Raw genomic sequence first — 9546 nt, 5'->3', positions numbered from 1 at the left:
CCAGCCCCACAAGATGAGAAGCAGAAGAATCAAAAGCAGAACTCCCCAGCCCCACAGTTGCAGTTTGCCCTGATGTTTGTTCCTGTGTATCAAGTGTCCTTCCTCAGTTTTTATCATGCTTGGATGGACTCGTTGTCATAATGATTATTATTGTTTTACTAATCTTAGCATTTTTGTTCCTACAATGTAATGAATGCAACATGGTTGTAACAGTCACATGACCAGACTATCACACTACAATGACACTGCGTGATACATGCTTACAGTAAACAGGGAGCGGCAGTGAAACATTTGAAGGCAGACATTTTAGAGAGAAGGACTGGCTTTAACGTTGTTTAAGAATGGCAGAGAAATCTTTCTTTGTTAAGCTGGAAGAGGTGATTTCCTGTGCTGTGTGCTGTAAGATTTTCAAGGATCCTGTCACCCTTCATTGTAACCACAGCTTCTGTAAAGCATGCCTGAGCCAGCACTGGGAGGAGAAGGGAGCTCATGAGTGCCCAGTGTGCAGGAGAAGATCTTCTATAGAAAAGCCACTTGTCAATTCTGCACTAAAGAATATTGCAGAGTCTTACCTTATGAGCCAGAAATCGCCACCAAGTATTGAAACGGTTTGTAGGAAGCATCAAGAAAAACCAAAGCTGTTCTGCTTGGATGAAGAAAAGCTGATCTGTGTTGTTTGTCAAACTTCAAAAGAACATGCAGGTCATCAAGTCATACCAGTCGAAGAAGCTGTGTTGGAATATAAGGTTTGCAAACAGATTTGTATTTTTAAACGTGTGTGTGTGTGTGTGTGTATGTGTGTGTCAGATGGAGTTGTTTTCAGTGTTAATCTTTCAGCCTAATGAACCCTTTTAAATGTAGCCTTTCAGCTCTTCAGATGGAGTTGTTTTCAGTGTTAATCTTTCAGCTCTTCAGATGGAGTTGTTTTCAGTGTTAGTCTTTCAGCTCTTCAGATGGAGTTGTTTTCAATGTTAGTCTTTCAGCTCTTCAGATGGAGTTGTTTTCAGTGTTAGTCTTTCAGCTCTTCAGATGGAGTTGTTTTCAGTGTTAGTCTTTCAGCTCTTCAGATGGAGTTGTTTTCAGTGTTAATCTTTCAGCTCTTCAGATGGAGTTGTTTTCAGTGTTAATCTTTCAGCTCTTCAGATGGAGTTGTTTTCAGTGTTATTCTTTCAGCTCTTCAGATGGAGTTGTTTTCAGTGTTATTCTTTCAGCTCTTCAGATGGAGTTGTTTTCAGTGTTAATCTTTCAGCTCTTCAGATGGAGTTGTTTTCAGTGTTAGTCTTTCAGCTCTTCAGATGGAGTTGTTTTCAGTGTTAGTCTTTCAGCTCTTCAGATGGAGTTGTTTTCAGTGTTAGTCTTTCAGCTCTTCAGATGGAGTTGTTTTCAGTGTTAGTCTTTCAGCTCTTCAGATGGAGTTGTTTTCAGTGTTAGTCTTTCAGCTCTTCAGATGGAGTTGTTTTCAGTGTTAGTCTTTCAGCTCTTCAGATGGAGTTGTTTTCAGTGTTAATCTTTCAGCTCTTCAGATGGAGTTGTTTTCAGTGTTAGTCTTTCAGCTCTTCAGATGGAGTTGTTTTCAGTGTTAGTCTTTCAGCTCTTCAGATGGAGTTGTTTTCAGTGTTATTCTTTCAGCTCTTCAGATGGAGTTGTTTTCAGTGTTAATCTTTCAGCTCTTCAGATGGAGTTGTTTTCAGTGTTAATCTTTCAGCTCTTCAGATGGAGTTGTTTTCAGTGTTATTCTTTCAGCTCTTCAGATGGAGTTGTTTTCAGTGTTATTCTTTCAGCTCTTCAGATGGAGTTGTTTTCAGTGTTATTCTTTCAGCTCTTCAGATGGAGTTGTTTTCAGTGTTAATCTTTCAGCTCTTCAGATGGAGTTGTTTTCAGTGTTAGTCTTTCAGCTCTTCAGATGGAGTTGTTTTCAGTGTTAATCTTTCAGCTCTTCAGATGGAGTTGTTTTCAGTGTTAGTCTTTCAGCTCTTCAGATGGAGTTGTTTTCAGTGTTAGTCTTTCAGCTCTTCAGATGGAGTTGTTTTCAGTGTTAATCTTTCAGCTCTTCAGATGGAGTTGTTTTCAGTGTTAATCTTTCAGCTCTTCAGATGGAGTTGTTTTCAGTGTTAATCTTTCAGCTCTTCAGATGGAGTTGTTTTCAGTGTTAATCTTTCAGCTCTTCAGAGGGAGTTGTTTTCAGTGTTAATCTTTCAGCTCTTCAGATGGAGTTGTTTTCAGTGTTAATCTTTCAGCTCTTCAGATGGAGTTGTTTTCAGTGTTAATCTTTCAGCTCTTCAGATGGAGTTGTTTTCAGTGTTAGTCTTTCAGCTCTTCAGATGGAGTTGTTTTCAGTGTTAGTCTTTCAGCTCTTCAGATGGAGTTGTTTTCAGTGTTAATCTTTCAGCTCTTCAGATGGAGTTGTTTTCAGTGTTAATCTTTCAGCTCTTCAGATGGAGTTGTTTTCAGTGTTAATCTTTCAGCTCTTCAGATGGAGTTGTTTTCAGTGTTAATCTTTCAGCTCTTCAGATGGAGTTGTTTTCAGTGTTAATCTTTCAGCTCTTCAGATGGAGTTGTTTTCAGTGTTAATCTTTCAGCTCTTCAGATGGAGTTGTTTTCAGTGTTAATCTCTCAGTTTTCAGTGGAGTTGTTTTCAGTGTTAATCTTTCAGCTCTTCAGATGGAGTTGTTTTCAGTGTTAGTCTTTCAGCTCTTCAGATGGAGTTGTTTTCAGTGTTAGTCTTTCAGCTCTTCAGATGGAGTTGTTTTCAGTGTTAATCTCTCAGTTTTCAGTGTTAGTCTTTCAGCTCTTCAGATGGAGTTGTTTTCAGTGTTAATCTTTCAGCTCTTCAGATGGAGTTGTTTTCAGTGTTAATCTTTCAGCTCTTCAGATGGAGTTGTTTTCAATGTTAATTCCTGGAATATGTAAACCTATATGAAATTAATTTAGATATTTTATTTAACATCATGTGATCAAAGTAACTACAAAAACCATAATGTAATTTCAGGAGCAGCTCAAGATTGCACTTACACCCCTGCAGGACAAGCTGGGAAAGGTTAAAAACATTCAATTCCAGTGCAACAGAACGGTGCAAATCATGAGAGTAAGGGAATCTTTTATTTTCTACTAATTGGCATTCAATAAGAATTCACAAGTCTAATCTATTACAAGTCTAAAATGTTCATTGATATGTTGCAGAAGCAGATATTTGAAACAGAGAGGCAGATAAAGGAGGAGTTTGAGGAACTTCACCAGTTTCTCAGAGATGAAGAAAACGCCAGGATAGCTTCACTGAGGGGGGGAGGAGGAACAAAAGGGAAGAATCATGAAAGAGAAGATTGAAAAACTTACAAGAGAAATCTCATCCCTTTCAGACACAATCAGAGTGATAGAACAGGAGATGGAAGCTGAAGACATCTTCTTCCTGCAGGTAGTGATTGTGTAACTCTGAGTGACATGTTCTTATTGTGAATGCACACTCACTGCTACACTATGAATGCTAACTGTGTGTGACATGTTCTTATTGTGAATGCACATTGACTAGCACAGGGAACACATGATTTTACATGTTTGTGCAATGGAAACTGCCAAGACTGGTACGACACCCACAAACCAAACCCCCCCCCCCAGTCCCTCTGCATTGGGAGTGCATGGAAACACAATCAGTACAACAGAGCGGGAAATGAAAGCACATTGGTCTTGTGATCATTGAGAATCTAATGCTTGTGTCATTCCTTATGGCATTCAAATCAAACACAAGAACCCCCCTCTCAGTCCAGTTCATTCATGCTGTTGAAGGAAACGGAAAGTAGTGAAGCTGATATGATTTTGTGAATCCACCTCCGTCCCTTCAACACATCTCATAAATCACTTGCTAAGCTTTTCAGTGTAATACAACCTCCACTTCACAGCCACTACTCATCTCCACAGAGCCAGTGATGGTTTGAAACCATTCTATCAGAGCTGCCATTCCACTAGTTCTGTGCCACCAAGGATGTGTGCTTCTGTTCATAAAAACACAAACGTCTTGCTTGTGAAATAAACTTCAGCGCTGTTTTGTTTTCCTTTGTTTCAGAAGTACAAAGACACACAGAGCAGGTATGTAAGATGTGGCCTGTCTTCTTCTCTTGTATTGAATGCAAACACAGAGCAGCACTAACTCTGAATATTATTGCAGAGCTGAGTGCACCCTGCAGGATCCACAGTGTGTTTCAGGAGCGCTGATAGATGTAGCCGAGCTCCTGGGCTCTCTGAAGTACAAAGTGTGGGAGAAGATGCTGGGGATTGTTCAATACAGTGAGTACTGTGGGGAGCTTCACAAAGGAGGGATGGGGGGGTGCATATAACCACAATCCACAATGTGTGGAAGCAGCAAGATACAACTCTCTACAATCAATAATAATACACCATGAAATGTACAGACCTGGAGCAAATACACTTGTATCCATCAGAGAGATCATCTCTCAGTTCAACATTAAAGCATTATGAGCTGCTCATAGTATTGAGGTGAGCTGCAAGAACATTCCAAGAGAGCAGAAGGCTTTCTGATCCCATGTTGGTCTGCATTAAAACATCTTGCAAAGAAACCACTGCAGTAGAACACAGACTTCTCTGAGTTCAGCCCACTGTCTTGGAATGCTCCCAGAGCTCTAACAATGTTAGTGCTGAGCAGTGTCACAGTGTTCTGTTCCAGAGAGGTATAACACAGTCCTGGATTCTGAACTAACCACATAAGAAATCCAATATGGCATCCTTATTTCAGAAAACCCCGGAGTGTTTCGTCCATTTCCGAAGCCTGACGCCGATTCTCATTGGTAGAGAGACAATCCTATACATTTGCTCAGAGAGGCGTGTCTTTGTTCCATCTGGTTCTGGTCCTGTTTTTGTACAGGGTATAGCTGGATAAATACACATTTAGCCAGGTTTAAACACTGTGGAGGTTTTACTGCAGTGAAGTGAGAGGCAGTGGCTAATATGCTGCTGATGGCTGGTGATGTCCCTGCTGCACAGGGAGAGTGAATCTACAGTGTGCAGGTTTTACTGCAGTGAAGTGAGAGGCAGTGGTTAAGATGCTGCTGATGGCTGGTGATGTCCCTGCTGCACAGGGAGAGTGAATCTACAGTGTGCAGGTTTTACTGCAGTGAAGTGAGAGGCAGTGGTTAATATGCTGCTGATGGCTGGTGATGTCCCTGCTGCACATGGAGAGTGAATCTACAGTGTGCAGGTTTTACTGCAGTGAAGTGAGAGGCAGTGGTTAAGATGCTGCTGATGGCTGGTGATGTCCCTGCTGCACAGGGAGAGTGAATCTACAGTGTGCAGGTTTTACTGCAGTGAAGTGAGAGGCAGTGGTTAATATGCTGCTGATGGCTGGTGATGTCCCTGCTGCACAGGGAGAGTGAATCTACACTGTGAAGGTTTTACTGCAGTGAAGTGAGAGGCAGTGGTTAATATGCTGCTGATGGCTGGTGATGTCCCTGCTGCACAGGGAGAGTGAATCTACAGTGTGCAGGTTTTACTGCAGTGAAGTGAGAGGCAGTGGCTAATATGCTGCTGATGGCTGGTGATGTCCCTGCTGCACAGGGAGAGTGAATCTACAGTGTGCAGGTTTTACTGCAGTGAAGTGAGAGGCAGTGGTTAATATGCTGCTGATGGCTGGTGATGTCCCTGCTGCACAGGGAGAGTGAATCTACAGTGTGCAGGTTTTACTGCAGTGAAGTGAGAGGCAGTTTAATATGCTGCTGATGGCTGGTGATGTCCCTGCTGCACAGGGAGAGTGAATCTACAGTGTGCAGGTTTTACTGCAGTGAAGTGAGAGGCAGTGGATAATATGCTGCTGATGGCTGGTGATGTCCCTGCTGCACAGGGAGAGTGAATCTACACTGTGAGGCTTTACTGCAGTGAAGTGAGAGGCAGTGGATAATATGCTGCTGATGGCTGGTGATGCCACTGCTGCACAGGGAGAGTGAATCTACACTGTTTTACTGCAGTGAAGTGAGAGGCAGTGGTTAATATGCTGCTGATGGCTGGTGATGTCCCTGCTGCACAGGGAGAGTGAATCTACAGTGTGCAGGTTTTACTGCAGTGAAGTGAGAGGCAGTGGCTAATATGCTGCTGATGGCTGGTGATGTCCCTGCTGCACAAGAGTGAATCTACAGTGTGCAGGTTTTACTGCAGTGAAGTGAGAGGCAGTGGCTAATATGCTGCTGATGGCTGGTGATGTCCCTGCTGCACAGGGAGAGTGAATCTACAGTGTGGAGGTTTTACTGCAGTGAAGTGAGAGGCAGTGGCTAATATGTTGCTGATGGCTGGTGATGTCCCTGCTGCACAGGGAGAGTGAATCTACAGTGTGCAGGTTTTACTGCAGTGAAGTGAGAGGCAGTGGTTAAGATGCTGCTGATGGCTGGTGATGTCCCTGCTGCACAGGGAGAGTGAATCTACAGTGTGGAGGCAGGAGAAATGAGCTTCACCCCATTCTAGGGGAAATTAAAGACTGGAAATACAAAGGAAACTGAAAGTTTAAGATCATGTTTGCAATGCCTTGGTTGTTAACATCTCTATATATATATATATATATATATATATATATATATATATATATATATATATATATATATATATATATATATATATATATATATATATAATATCATGCACAATGTGGTATCATGTGGTATTTATTAGATTGACATTAATTACTGTAGAGAGCTGACTGTCAGTCACCACCATTTTAATTTGAGTTAATCAATCATTTCAATCAATCATTTTATTTTTATATAGCACTCTCCGTGGCACAAGGGTGTGTTGAGCAGTCAGCAGGAATGATGTATTTACTGTGTTTCTATTGGCTGCCATCAGACTGACATGATATTATACCAATGAGACTCCCCCCCCATACAGACCCCCCAGCACCTCCAGTAAACAACACAACCTGCTCCTGTTTATACTGCTTTGCTGCTCAACCCTTTAACCCAGGAGCAAATGAGCTTCACTGAAACTGTTCACCTGGAACTGCCACACCTCCCCCCCTATCAGTGTGGAGCAGCCAAACCGGCTTCTTCTTATTATTAGCATACATCCTTATTGTTTATCCTGAACACATTGGGCTAGTCTACTTTTATAACTACCTTCACAGGGCACACTCTGAGAGGGGCCTCTCACTTCACTGCAGTAAAGAGGTGAGAGGGGCCTCTCACTTCACCTGCACACTGTAGATTCACTCTCCCTGTACAGGCAACAAAACACTTCATATGCTTCTACCCAACTATTCAGGGACCATGCATGTAGTATTCTATACTTTTGAATGTCTTATTTCAGTCCTGCTTTTTGAGACGTTGGGTCTACGATCCTTGAATAGTTGTACAAGCTTATAAAGTGTTTAGTTGTGTGTAGTATGTTTAATTACAACCACAGTGTTTAAACCTGGCTACTTTTGTATTTATCCAGCTATACCCTATACAAAAACCAGGACCAGAAGCAGCTGATGTACAGGGTTGTCTCTCTACCAATGAGAATCAACGTCAGGCTTTGGAAATGGACGAAACACTCCAGGGTTTTCTGAAATAAGGACGCCATATTGGATTTCTTATGTGGTTAGGTTCAGAAACCAGGACTGTGTTATACCTCATTCCAGGGCTCTGTGATAGGACTCTGTGAGCAGTTAAATTCTCATTGACCAGAGTTCAGAGCCAGAGTTCTACTATAACCATCCAGCCAGACATCAGTTCAGCATTTCTATACTGTACACCCTCTCAGCCAATCAGGGCTGAGTTTATACACGCTGTGAATAGATCTGATTTAAACAGGTTTAGATGCTGTTCATTTAATATTCTGACAGGCAAAATGGTCCTTTTACAAATGCTTTGATGTTGAATATTAATATTTGAAATGATGCTGATAATGCTAAGTGAAGTATGCTTTAGCATGCAGGTAGATGTTTTCATTTCTATTCTTGTCTCTTGTTTCCTTTCTCAGCTCCAGTGACTCTGGATCCCAACACAGCACACCCTAAACTGATACTCTCTGAAGATCTAACAAGTGTGAGAGAAATGGATGAGAGACAGCAGCTTCCTGACAACCCACAGCGGTTTGATCAGCGTGTTTTTGTGCTGGGCTCTGAGGGGTTCACCTCAGGGAAACACTGCTGGCATGTTGAAGTTGGAAACAAAACTGACTGGGATCTGGGTGTGACAAGAGCGTCCAGCCAGAGGAAAGGGATCATGGACCTGGACCCAGGAGCAGGATACTGGACTATAGTCCTGAGGGATGGGAATGAGTACTGGGCATTGACCTCACCAGCGACCCGACTCACTCTGAACAAGAAACCCCAGATGATCAGAGTTCAGCTGGACTGTGACACGGGGGAGGTGGCATTCTATGACGCCAGTGATAAGAGACACATCTACACTTTTAAACAGAGATTTACTGGGAGAATGTTTCCATTTTTCTGGCCTGGTCTTGCTAACTCTGCCCCTCTCAGAGTGTGCCCTGTGAAGGTAGTTATAAAAGTAGACTAGCCCAATGTGTTCAGGATAAACAATAAGGATGTATGCTAATAATAAGAAGAAGCCGGTTTGGCTGCTCCACACTGATAGGGGGGGAGGTGTGGCAGTTCCAGGTGAACAGTTTCAGTGAAGCTCATTTGCTCCTGGGTTAAAGGGTTGAGCAGTAAAGCAGTATAAACAGGAGCAGGTTGTGTTGTTTACTGGAGGTGCTGGGGGGTCTGTATGGGGGGGGAGTCTCATTGGTATAATATCATGTCAGTCTGATGGAAGCCAATAGAAACACAGTAAATACATCATTCCTGCTGACTGCTCAACACACCCTTGTGCCACGGAGAGTGCTATATAAAAATAAAATGATTGATTGAAATGATTGATTAACTCAAATTAAAATGGTAGTGACTGACAGTCAGCTCTCTACAGTAATTAATGTCAATCTAATAAATACCACATGATACCACATTGTGCATGATATTATCTATTCTATATATATATATATATATATATATATATATATATATTATAATATATATATATAAATACTTAAATTATTACTTTAGATATTATATTTATAATTCCAAGTTTTCTTACAATTTGTTGGTTCCGTAACGTTTTGTACCTTAGAATTTGAAAGTCAGTTTAAACATAAGTCAGTGCATTGCAAACATGGATCTTCCTTCACCCCAACTTTGTATATAAAGCCTTACAGGAAGATCACACTGTAGATTCACTCTCCCTGTGCAGCAGTGACATCACCAGCCATCAGCAGCATATTAACCACTGCCTCTCACTTCACTCACCTGCCTTCACAGTGTAGATTCACTCTCCCTGTGCAGCAGTGGACATCACCAGCCATCAGCAGCATATTAACCACTGCCTCTCACTTCACTGCAGTAAAACCTGCACACTGTAGATTCACTCTCCCTGTGCAGCAGTGGCATCACCAGCCATCAGCAGCATATTATCACTGCCTCTCACTTCACTGCAGCCACACTGTAGATTCACTCTCCCTGTGCAGCAGGGACATCACCAGCCATCAGCAGCATATTAACCACTGCCTCTCACT

The 9546-nt window shown here is 42.1% G+C and overlaps 1 pseudogene; it reads left to right on the top strand.

Moving 5' to 3' along the window:
• Positions 1–309: 309 nt before the first annotated feature.
• On the top strand, positions 310–8916 carry LOC121305630 (annotated as a pseudogene).
• Positions 8917–9546: the final 630 nt, after the last annotated feature.

Source organism: Polyodon spathula, chromosome 44, assembly GCF_017654505.1.
Source record: "Polyodon spathula isolate WHYD16114869_AA chromosome 44, ASM1765450v1, whole genome shotgun sequence".
Taxonomy (NCBI): Eukaryota; Metazoa; Chordata; class Actinopteri; order Acipenseriformes; family Polyodontidae; genus Polyodon; species Polyodon spathula.
Note: the sequence above shows the minus strand (reverse complement) of the source record. Positions and strands in the feature narration are given on the sequence as shown.